The sequence below is a fragment of the Rhinopithecus roxellana genome, chromosome 12 (genome assembly GCF_007565055.1).
Source record: "Rhinopithecus roxellana isolate Shanxi Qingling chromosome 12, ASM756505v1, whole genome shotgun sequence".
NCBI classification, from domain to species: domain Eukaryota; kingdom Metazoa; phylum Chordata; class Mammalia; order Primates; family Cercopithecidae; genus Rhinopithecus; species Rhinopithecus roxellana.
The window spans coordinates 34,115,419-34,128,128 of record NC_044560.1 but is presented as its reverse complement, the minus strand read 5'-3'; the positions used below and the strand labels follow the sequence as shown (position 1 = coordinate 34,128,128).

Sequence of the window (12,710 nt, the reverse complement as noted above, 5' to 3'; positions counted from 1 at the left end):
TAAGAATAAATCTGCTCAAATAATTGAGGCCTTTGTGTGGTTGTTTTCATTTCCATTGGATGAATGAGTAACAGATGGATTACGTGCTTATTTGGTATCCATATTTCTTTTGTGAAATGTTTGTTTAAAAAGTCTCATCATTTAGTTGTAAGACTTCTTAGATTATAGGGATTATAGGGAAAAGGACTTTACCTGCTACATGTTTTGCAAAGATTTTCCTGTAATATGTGGCTTGCCTTTTTGTATTCTGAGCAACGTCTTTCAAAGAGCAGATGTTTTTAATGTCAATGAAATCCATCTTACCAAAATTTTAAATCAATTTGTATCCTATCTAAAATATTTTTGCCTTACTCAAAGCCATAAAAACTTCCTCCTATTTTTTTATAGAAGTCTTGCAGGTTTAGGTTTTATATTTATAAGATCTATTTTGAGTTCTTATTTTTTTAAAGTACCCAGTTTGGGTTGAATTTGTTATTCTTTGGTTTGTTCATTTGTTTTTTTCATATAGATGTCCAATTTTTTGGCATAATTTTTCAAAAATATTCTTTCTTATTAAATTATTTTGATATATTTTTCAAAAATCAGTTGACCATGTATGTATGCATTTATTTCCAACTCTATTCTGTTTCGTTGATCATGTGTCTACCCTTAAATCAATACCACACTATCTTACTATGTTATAATAAGTCATGTAATTAAGTAATGTGAATCCTCCAACTTTGTTCTTCTTTGTTAAAAAGGTTCTGGCCATTTAGTTTTTTTGCTTTTCCATATAAATTTTAGAATTGGCTTGTCTATATTCCTATAAAAAGCTTGTTGGAATTTGATTCGATTGCATTGAATTATTACATCAATTTGGAAAGAATGAACATCTTAACCATGTTAGTCTTCTCCTCAATAAACATGGTTTATCTCTATCTTCACTTAGATCTTCTTAAATTTCATATATTACATATTTTAGCATACAAACCTTGCATAATTTTCATTATACTTATCTCTATTTATTTTGTGTCTCTTGATGCTATTGTAAGTATTACTCTTAAAAACATCAGTGTCCTAATTGGAAGTAAAACACTCGTAAGCCAATGCAAAAGAACTGAAATCATAACAAACAGTCTCTAAGGCCACAGCACAATCAAATTAGAATTTAAGATTAAGAAACTCACTAAAAATCACACAACTACATGAAAATTGAACAACCTGCTCCTGAATGAATCCTGGGTAAAAAAGTGAAATTAAGGCAGAGATCAAGAATTTCCTTGAAACCAATGAGAACAAAGAGACAACATACCAGAATCTCTGAGATGCAGCTAAAGCAGTGTTAAGAGATAAATTTATAGCACTAAATGCCCACATCAAAAAGCTAGAAAGATTTCAAATTGGCGTCCTAACATTACGACTAAAAGAACTAGAGAACCAAGAGAAAACAACCACCAAAACTAGCAGAAGAAAAGAACTAACCAACATCAGAGTGAACTGAAGGATATAGAGACACAAAAAAACCCTTCAGAAAATCAGTGAATCCACGAGGTGGTTTTTAAAAAAATTTAATAAAATAGATAGACCACTAGCTAGACCAATAAAGAAGAAAAGAGAATAATCAAATAGGCATAATAAAAAATGATAAGGAGGATATACTTCTGACTCCACAGAAACACAGACAACCACCAGAGAATACTATAAACACCTCTATGTAAATAAACTAGAAAATCTAGAAGAAATGGATAAATACCTGGATATGTACACCCCTGCAAGACTGAACCAGGAAGAAGTTGAATCCCTGAATAGACCAATAATAAGTTCTGAAATTGAAGCAATAATAAATAGCCTACCAACCAAAAAAAAGCCCAGGACCAGATGGATTTCAACTGAATTTTACCTGAGGTACAAAGAGGAGCTAGTACCTTATTTTCTGAAACTATTCCAAACAATTGAAAAAAAAGCACTCCTCCCTATTCCATATTACGAGACCAGCATCATCCTGATACCAAAACCTTGCAGAGATACAACAAAAAAAGAAAACTTCAGACCAATATCCCTGATGAACGTTGATGCAAAAATTGTCAATAAAATACTGGCAAACAAAATCCAGCAGCACATCAAAAAGCTTATCCACCACAATCAAGTTGGCTTCATCCCCATGATGTAAGGCTGGTTCAGCATATGCAAATCAATAAACACAATTCATCACATAAACAGAACTAAAGTCAAAAACCTCATGATATCTCAATAGATGCAGAAAAGGTCTTTGATAAAATTCAACATCCCTTCATGTTAAAAACTCTCAATAAACTAAGTACTGATGGAACATACCTCAAAATAATAAGAGCCATTTATGACAAACCCACAGCCATTATCATACTGAATGGGCAAAAGCTGGAAGCATTCCCCTTGAAAATTGGCATAAGACAAGTATGCCCTCTCTCACTACTCCTATTCAGCATAGTATTGGAAGTTCTGGCCAGGACAATCAGGCCAAGTGAAAGAAATTAAACATATTCAAATAGGAAGAGAGAAAGTCACACTGTCTGTTTGCAGATGACATGATCCTATGTCAAGAAGACCTCATCATCTCAGTCCAAAAACCTATTGAGCTTTAAGCAATGTCAGCAAAGTCTCAGGATACAAATCAATGTTTAAAAAATCACAAGCATTCCTATACACCAACAATAGACAAGAAGAGAGGCAAATTGTGAATGAACCTCTCACTCACAATTGCTACAAAGGAAATAAAATACCTAGAAAAACAACTAACAAGGGAAGTGAAGGACCTCCTCAAGGAGAACTGCAAACCACTGATCAAAGAAATAAGAGAGGACACAAACAAATGGAAAATCATTCCATGCTCATGGAGAGAAAGAATCAATATCATGAAAATGGCCAGACTGCCCAAAGTAATTTATAGATTCAATGCTATTACTATTAAATAACCTTTGACATTTTTCACAGATTTAGAAAAAAAAAATCATATGGAACCAAAAAAGAGCCCATATAGCCAAGACAATCCTAAGCAAAAAGAACAAAGCTGGAGGCATCATGGTATCCAACTTCAAACTACACTGTAAGACTACATAACCAAAACATCATGGTACTGGTAAGCAAAAAACAGACACATAGACCAATGGGAGAGAATAGATAACTCAGAAATAAGACCACACATCTATAACCATCTGATCTTTGACAAACCTGACAAAAACAAGCAATAGGGAAAGGATTCCCTATATAATAAATTGTGCTGGGAGTATTGGCTAGGCATATGCAGAAAACTGAAACTGGACCCCTTCCTTATGCCTTATAAAAATATTAACTCCAGATGGATTAAAGACCAATGTAAAACCCAAAACAATAAAAACCCTAGAAGAAAATCTAGGCAAGACCATTCAGGACATAGGCACGGACAAAGATTTTATGACAAAAATGTCAGAAGCAATGCAGCAAAAGCAAAAATTGACAAATGTGAGCTAATTAAACTAAAGATCTTCTGCACAGCAAAAGGAACTATCATCAGAGTTAACAGACAATCTACCAAATAGGAGAAAATGTTTATTATCTATCTATCTGAAAAAGGTCTAATACCCACAATCTACAAGGAACTTAAACAAATTTACATGAAAAAACAACCCCATTAAAAAGTGGGCAAAGGACGTGAACAGACATGTCTCAAAAGAAGACATTTGTGCGGCCAACAAACATATAAAAAGAAGCTCAACATCACAGATCATTAGAGAAATACAAATCAAAACCACAATGAGACACCATTTCATGCCCGTCAGAATGGCGATTATTAATAAGTCAACAAACAGCAGATGTTGGCGAGCCTGTGGAGAAATAGAAATGCTTTTACACTGATGGTGGGAACGTAAATTAGTTCAACCATTGTGGAAGACAATGTGGTGATTCCTCAAAGTCCTAGAACGTGAAATATCATTTGAACCAGTAATCGCATTCCTGGGTATATACCCAAAGGAATATAAATCATTCTGTTATAAAGATACATGCATGCTTGTGTTCATTGCAGCACTATTCACAATAGCAAAGAGATGGAATCAACTCAAATGCCCGTCAATGATAGACTGGATAAGGAAAATGTGGTACATATACTTCATGGAATATTTTGCTGCCATAAAAAAGGAACAAGATCATGTCTTTTGCAGGGACATGGATGGAGCTGGAAGCTATTATCCTCAGAAAACTAACACAGGAACAGAAAACCAAACACCACATGTTCTCACTCATAAGTGTAAAGCTAAACAATGAGAACACATGGACACGGAGGGGAACAATGCATACTGGGGCCTGTTGGGGAAGGCCAGGGGAGGGAGAGCATCAGGAAAAATAGCTAATGCATACTGTGCTTAATACCTAGGTGATGGATTGATAGGTGCAGCAAACCACCATGGTACATGTATACCTATGCAACAAGCCTGCACATCCTGCACATGTTTCCTGAGAACTTAATAAAACAAAATGAATCAATGTCCAATTTTTTGCTACTATTAATATATAGAAATATAATAATGTTTTATTACAATCTAGTACCCCACAAACTTACTAAATTTACTTATCCATCCTAGTTCCCTTTTTTGTACCTTCTTTGGGATTTCTACGTAAATAATTATGTCATCTGTTAATAAAGAATTTTCTTTCTTTTCTTTCTTTCTTTCTTTCTTTCTTTCTTTCTTTCTTTCTTTCTTTCTTTCTTTCTTTCTTTCTTTCTTTCTTTCCTTTCTTTCTTTCTTTCTTTCTTTCTTTCTTTCTTTCTTTCTTTCTTTCTTTCTTTCTTTCTTTCTTCCTTTCTTCCTTTCTTTCTTCCTTTCTTTTCTGTCTGTCTGTCTGTCTTTGCCTTTTTGAGCAGTCAGGGACCTCCAGTACAATGTTGAATTGAAGTGGTAAGATATATGCCTAGAATTTTTCTCTTTCTCAAAATGTTTCATCTGCCATCACCCTAGTGCAAACTGCCAGCTTTATCGCTTGAACTTCTGAAATTGTTTTTGGCTGTTCTTTCTTGGTTTATTTTTGTTTTCTTTTCCTCTCCAATCTCTAAACATCCACTGAAATGATATTTAAAAACATAAACCTGATATATTACCATTGTTTAAAATTACTGTATGGCTTCCCATATTCTTAGGATTCCATCTCAAAATTCTTACTATGTCCTGTAAAACTCTCCCTGATTCTGTACCTCTCACATTACTAACACTAGTTCACTTTCTATACTCTCAGTATGTTGCATTCCATCTGACCTCTAGGCCTTTTCACAAGTTCTGTTTCCTCAGTAAATGCAATTAATGATGACTACCACAAAAATTACTGTGAGCATTAAATGAGATGATGTTTGTGAACATACTTTATAAACTGCAAACTCTCTGTAAGGTGCAAGATTAGGGAAAAGTGTAACACAAGGTCAAAGCTCCCTTTGATTCTCTACTTCAGTGGCACTCTCGTTCTCTAGGCGGCCCATGTAGAAATTTCAAAGTCGTCCTTGACTCCTCTTCAGTTCTCGTTTTATTTATCTCTTTCTTTCTTTTTAAAATTATTTTCCCATTTTTGATTCTACAGTTTACCTCTCAAATCCATCCAGTTATCTCCATTTCCACAGCTACTTTCCTTATTTCACATGTCGAATACTGCACATTGTCTTAAATAGTATCCTGTCTTAAGCCTTGCTCATCATCTTTTTTCCACCAATCACTAGATTCAGGCTTTCTAAAAATGCAAATTTGAACATAGCACTTCTCTGACTTAAAATTCCCAGTGTTTTTCTTTTGCTCTTAAGATGAAAACAATATGTCTTAACACAATCTTCAAAGCCCCTTATGATTATGTCCCTGCCTGCCTCCCCAGCCTCCTTCTCACCACGTGCAGCCTGTCATCCAGAGTCATCCAAACCACAGGAAACTTTCATTTCCCCAGCATGTCTCCTCTTACCTCATGCCTTTGTGCACATTAGTCTCTTTGTCAGAGACACTCTTCTCCACTTTTCATTACACTAACTCCAATTTATTTTAGGTCTTAGTCTAAATGTAATTTCTTTCCAAAAATCTTTCTTAATTCTCTAATATCAAGTTACTTGCAATTTCCTCCTTATCCCAAGTCACCATTTATCATTGTATTTGTTGCATTTTACTCACAGTTTTATAATTTTCTCTACTTCATTAGACTTTGCGAATTATAAACTAAATACTTAAAAAAGGTAAAGATGGCCCTGAGATTTTAGTTCATGGACCCCAGAAATAGTTACCCATTTTAGAGGGAGAATATTATTTAATAGAAAGTTGAAAGTCTTGCCTAAGAGTAATTTTATTCCAATATACCAGATATTAAAATGTATAGTACCTTATTGGAAAGAGAGTTTGTTTATGATAGATGCTGAATTTTTCAAACTTGGACAGTTACCATGAATCAAGAAACAAGATGTCTAATATCATTGCAGTGTTTAGGCAATCTAGCATATGTTCAGCAATAAATTATGTGAAACATCAGATTCAATATAAGCTACATATTAGCTATTTACAATGAGGAACGAATCCATGACTCCAAAGTGAGACAGCAATATCAATTATGGTAGTAGCAACATTACACAGGACTCATCCTTCTGGATTTAGCAGCATACTACCTCCTCGGAAAAATATAAACAAAGAACACCAATACTAGCATTGACTCCTACACAAGTGATAGGTATATATTCAGAAAAGCCTGAAGTTAGGGTCTCTTTTGCATCTCACATGTTCAAATCAACCTGTAATCTCAGGTTTAGGAAAACTGAAAAACCATCACATCCACCACCTTAAAGGTCAAATAAAAAAGATCAAATGCCCACAGGACCATGGGAAGCATGCAGATGCTCAAGGCAGAACAGTGTGTTGAATAAGAAATCACGTGCTCTGACTCACGCTCCAGCCAAACAGCGCTGAGCAGAAACATAGGTATACCCACGCTGACCATATCAACTAATTTCTGCTTGTTAATTAAGAAATCTATTCATATTTTAATGTTGGAAATTAATTCAATATTTTAAAGAAAACATTTTTCAGGCTAACACTGTAGGGACTAAAGAGAATTGGCATGTGTCTTGTGACCTTGTGCAATTTATTTAACCTACCTATACCTTAGTTTATTATTTTTTATTCTTAATTCTTTCTTTTATGTTATTGTGGATACATAATAGTTGCACATATTTACAGGGTACATGTGATGTTTTGATTCAGGCGTAAAATGTGTAATGATCAAACCGGAATGATAGGGATATCTATCTTAAGCTTTTATCATTTCTTTGGATTAGGGACATTCTAATTCCATTCTTTAGTTGTTTTAAAACATACAGCAAATTATTGTTAACTATTGTCACTCCATTATGCTACTGAATACTAGATCTTATTCATTTTATCTAACTGTATTTTTGTATCTATTAACCGTTTCCACTTTATCTCATCTTCTCCACTACCCTTCCCAGCCTCTGGTAACTATCACTCTACTTTCTATCTCCATGAGTTCATTTTATTTAAGCTCCCACATATAAGCAAGAACATGTGATATTTGTCTTTCTGTGCCTGGCCTATGTCACTTCACATAATGGCTTCCAGTTCCATCCATGTTGTTGCAAATGATAGGATTTCATTCTTTTTATGTCTGAATAATGTTCCTTGTGAATATGTACCAAATTTTCTTTATCCATTTATCTATTGATGTACATTTAGGTTGATTCAAAATCTTTACTATTTTGAATTGTGCTGCAGTAAACATGGGAGTGCAGCCATCTCTTAGATATGCTGATTTCTTCTCTTTTGAATATATACCTAATGGTGTGATTGCTGGATAATATGGTAGTACAATTGTTAGTTTTTTGAGAAACCTCCATGCTGTTCTCCATTGCAGTGGCTGTACTAATTAACATTCCCACTAACAGTTTATGAGAGTTCCCATTTCTTTGCATCCTCACCAGCATTCATTTATTTTTGAAATGGGTATAATAACAAGACTTACTTCAAAAGATTAGAGCAGTGGTTGACAATAATAAGCATTCAATAAATGTTAGCTATTATTATTATTATCTTTAGGCCACCATTGAGTTCTTTCTTTCTATGAGCCAGGAACTGTGCCATAGTAAGCAGAAAATAAAGAGGAATAGGTCAGTGACCAGGCCATCAAACTACTCATAGTATAGAGAATGAGTGACAGAAGTAAAATCAGCAGAGTAAGTCTCAATCAGAGAGAAGCACAGAGGGCTAAGGATGCTCCCTGGAAGGGCCTTTTACCTAGACTGGAGGTAGTAAAAGGATATCAGGGAAGGATTCTTAGAACAGATGATACCTGAATGCACCTTTAAAAGATGTCTACTAATTAAATAGGTAAACTATGAAGAGGTGAGTAAGATGATCCAGAAGAAAGCTACACCAGCAAGGTCCAGAGCCCTGAGAAATCCACACAGTTCAGTAGGGATGAATCAGAGAATACAAAGACATCAGTCAAACAACACAGACTATAAATGTAAAACTAGAACCAGATGTTGAAGGTCCTTGTACAACTCAGGGTTCTCCAGAGAAGCAGAACCAGTGAAATATTTCTATTTATATCTATAAGAGGTGATTTATTGTGGGAATTGTCTCATATGATTATGAAGGCCAAGAAATCCCACAATATGCTGTCTGCAAACCAGAGAACCCAGAAAGTCAGTGATGTGATTCAGTGTGAATTCAAAGTCCTGAGAATCAGGAAGGTCACCACTGTAAGTTCCAGAGTCTGAAGGCCCGAGGACCTGAAGTGCTGATATCTGAAGTCAGGAGAAGATGCATGTCACAGCCCCAGAAAAGAGAGCTAATTCACCCTTCCTCTGCCTCCTGATTCTATTGGGGCCCTCAAGGGATTGGATGATGCCTGCCCACATTGGTGAGGGTGGATCTTTTACACTCAGTCTACGACTCAAATGCTGATCTCTTCAAGAAGCACCCTCACAGACACACTAGAAATAACATTTTACCAGCTATCTGGGTATCCCTTAGCCCAGTCAAGTTGACACATTAAATGAACTATCACAGGCCTTGTGTGTGTCATCAGTGGAGGTCACTGCAAAGTTTTAAGAAGGGATATAGAACAACTCTTATTATTATTTTAGAATGCTCCTCTTGTAACAAAGCAAAGGCTGGGTTGGAGAAATTCAAAACTGGAGGCAGAGAAATCAGTTCACCTAGAAGAAATATCTATTACGTTAACTGAAGCAGTAGCTTTGAAAGAGAAAGGACATATTGGTTTAGGGAGATTTCAAGAGGACTTCCCAATGGATTGAGGTAGGAGCACAAGGGAAATAAGTAGGTCAAGAAAGACTTCTAGGCTTCTGGCTTAACCATAATGATAATGATGGATACAAGAAAAGGAACAGATTTATGAGGGAAATGATCAGATTAGAAGGAGAAGGAGCCAAGGTGTGAAGCCAAACAGAGAGAAAAGAACCAGGCAAGATGAAAAAGAAGCTGGCACAATCTGGCAAATAAGAGCTATACTCAATACATTTTACAGAAAGAAATCAACACCTGCTTCCTAGATTTCATTTCTCTCCTGGGCTTGTCTCCTCCAATACATCATGATCAACTAAAGAAGAAAGCTGAGATGAATTAATCCATCAATATGTATTGTATCCATTCCCATTTCCTTATAACCAGGTACCCAGATTTGTGGATCACTTTCAAATTATAGTCTGGGCCCAAAGAAGAGAGTCTCTTGTTTTCTTTTTGTTTTCCTGTGTGAAGCCAGCTGGTTCACGAAGAGATTTAACTCTGTGTCCTGGGATTCCTTAATGCCAGGCTCTTATAGCCTGGGATATAGCAGTAATTTAAGAACATCTGCCAATTTTTTCTAGGCAGGATTTGGTGAGACTTTATATTGAGACTTTAACTCAGAGTTGCAAAATGGAAGTCCGGGAACCAAATATGGCTTGCAGACTTTTTATGTCACATATGGTATTTAAAAATATGAATTAAAGTACATTTAAATACACAGGTATCCAACAGGTCTCATATTGGTAGACATTTGAGTTTACTACCCATCCTTAAATATTAGATGATTATGTCCTTTTCAACATATTATTTGGACCATAAAGCATTCTGAATATAATAACTTCAAAGGATATAAACACACTGATGGTGTGGACTGTGCTTTGACAAGCGGCAGGAAAATAGGAGTGAGCTGAAGTTCTGAAATCTTATGTTTATTGTACTAATCCTTATCGGTTTATCACTAAAAAGAGCAGAGCCAACCAATCACCACCCAGATCACTGGAAAGATTAAATCAGTCCAATAGATGGAGATTTTTCTATGAATATAGCTGATATTAACATTCCAATATTTCATTACACTGACAAAGATTGCAATGAGAACAGACAATGGAGCAAATTAATCTATTCTTCTGACAGTATGTAATGAGAATGGGATGTGGCTTAAAAAATTAAGCCATTCTTAGTGCAATCTCAAGATTGTAATCTCATGGTCTTTCTCAGATGCTATACACTCTGGTGATACATCATTGAAAAGTGTCAGTTTAACAAAGAATGTGTCTTAGCTCTTGCTGGGATTGTAGAACACATTTGCTTTGTCTCACCACAGCCCTGCCCATTAAAAACAATGAAGTAGAATCAATTATACTTTTCAGAACACACATAAACATAATCAAAGTTGAAAAATTAAGATATTTCTGGCAATTTCATACTGGTCAAAACTTACTAACAAAATATTGTAGTGTATTACTTTCTTTTCAGTGTTTTTAATATGAGTTTCTAAATTTAATTTTATAAAACAGAAGACAGTGAAAGGTTACTTTAGGGACTGAGAATCTAATACTAACTTATCCATAAGTGGGGTATAGATAATTAAGGTTGTCATGGAGAGCTGCTCGGTCATTCTGTCTGCATAGTCATGTTGCATTATGAGCTGAGCCTTATGACCAATGAGATAGGTTGTAGCCTTAATATTTGCAGTAACTCAATGTAATATTTTACTTGGTATTCATACCCAAAGAGAACCTAAAAAGGATCTAAGATAACTGGCATTCTAAACAAAACAGAAAACATGCAATTATGTTTTTTATATCTAGTTCTCTAGGTTCAAACCAAAAAGAAATGGTGTGACTCTCAGATGTGCAGATGATGATAATAATAGCAACAACAATGCAGCTACACTTGCTGAGAGACAACAATGTGCCTGGAGCTCTATGTATATTATCTCATTTAGTCCCAGTAATGTGTCCATTAAGTTCCTTTAGAATCAATGTAAGAGGGTAGTCAAGACTTAAATACTCAGGTTCCCTGTCTTCAAAGCCTATGCTTGCCACCATTTTACTATGTCTTCCCTGCTTCATCTTACATTTAACAAAATTAATATTCATGAGGCAAATTGGCTTAATTAGTATCTCCCAGAGAGTTTACAGCAAAGCCAGACTGAAAATTAAGCCTCCAGATTTCCTTGGTAAAGGTACTTCTTATTATGTCACTCTGCTTCAATTTATCAAAGCACCTCCTCCCATATTTTTGAATGAAAGATATTATTGATTAAATTTGCCACGAGATTTCAGTAATTTGCCTGATCATGTTGTCATCTAGAATTAAACTAAACATTATATTCATTCTACAGTGTTTCTTGATGGCTAGGCATTGTGCCCTGTTCTCTAAACATAATAATGAATAAGATATTTGTTATTGAGCTATCATTTTCATTCATTTATTCAATACATGTTATTGAGTCCTATATACCAGAATTTATATTTGTTCCAGTTAAATAACACTTTTAGTGCCTACCTTTTTAATTGTTTAATTTATTATTATTCAACTTCTATTTTAGATTCGGGGGCACATGTGCAGGTTTGCTACATGGGTATATTGTGATGCTCAGGTTTGGGTTATGGATCGCATCACCAGGTAGTGAGCATAGCACCCAATAGGCAGTTTTTCAACTTGCCCCTCTCTCTCCCTTCCCCCTCTAGTAGTCTGCAGTGTCTGTTGTTCTCATCTTTATGTCTATGTGTACCCAATGTTTAGCTCCCACTTACAAGTGAGAACATGTGTTATTTGGTTTTCTGTTCCTGCATTAATTCCCTTCGGATAATGACCTCTACTATTCACAATAGCAAAGACATGAAATCAACTTAGGTGCACATCAACAGAGGACTGGATAAAGAAACTATGCTACATATACACCATAGAATACTATATGGCCATAAAAAGAACAAAATAGTGTGCTTTGCAGCAACACGGATGTAGCTGGAGGCCATTATCCTAAGGGAAATAATGCATACCTTTTGAATACCTATTAATAGCCAATTACTGTGCTAGGCACAGAAGATACAATGGTAAAAAGACACAGTCCCTGACCTCAAGGCATTTATGATCTATATGCACAGGCAGACAAATAAAGAGGCAATTAAGTATAATACATGTTATGATAGTACAGGTTGTTATGGGAGTACATAGGAAGGTACCCAGGAAAAGCCAATCAAAGATAAGACCTAAATGACAGTAGATGTTATTAAGGAAAAAGGGGTAGGGGAGAACATTCCAGGCAAAAGGAATCGCATTTTAGAATTAACTGACTGAACCATAACATGCAGTGAAAAAAATTAGTCATTCACCTATTTCTTATTTATTCATTTACCAACTTTCATTGAAAAAAATAACGCCAGATTATTTTTGGTTTATTATCACTTACATAAAATAGTCAGTACATTT

The 12,710-nt window shown here is 35.2% G+C and overlaps 1 protein-coding gene across 14 annotated transcripts in view; it reads left to right on the top strand.

Annotated features, from left to right (window-relative positions):
- Nucleotides 1-12,710, top strand: part of LOC104676323 (serine/threonine-protein kinase TNNI3K) — a 312,974-nt gene that overhangs the window by 217,500 nt on the left and 82,764 nt on the right. The window lies entirely within an intron of this gene.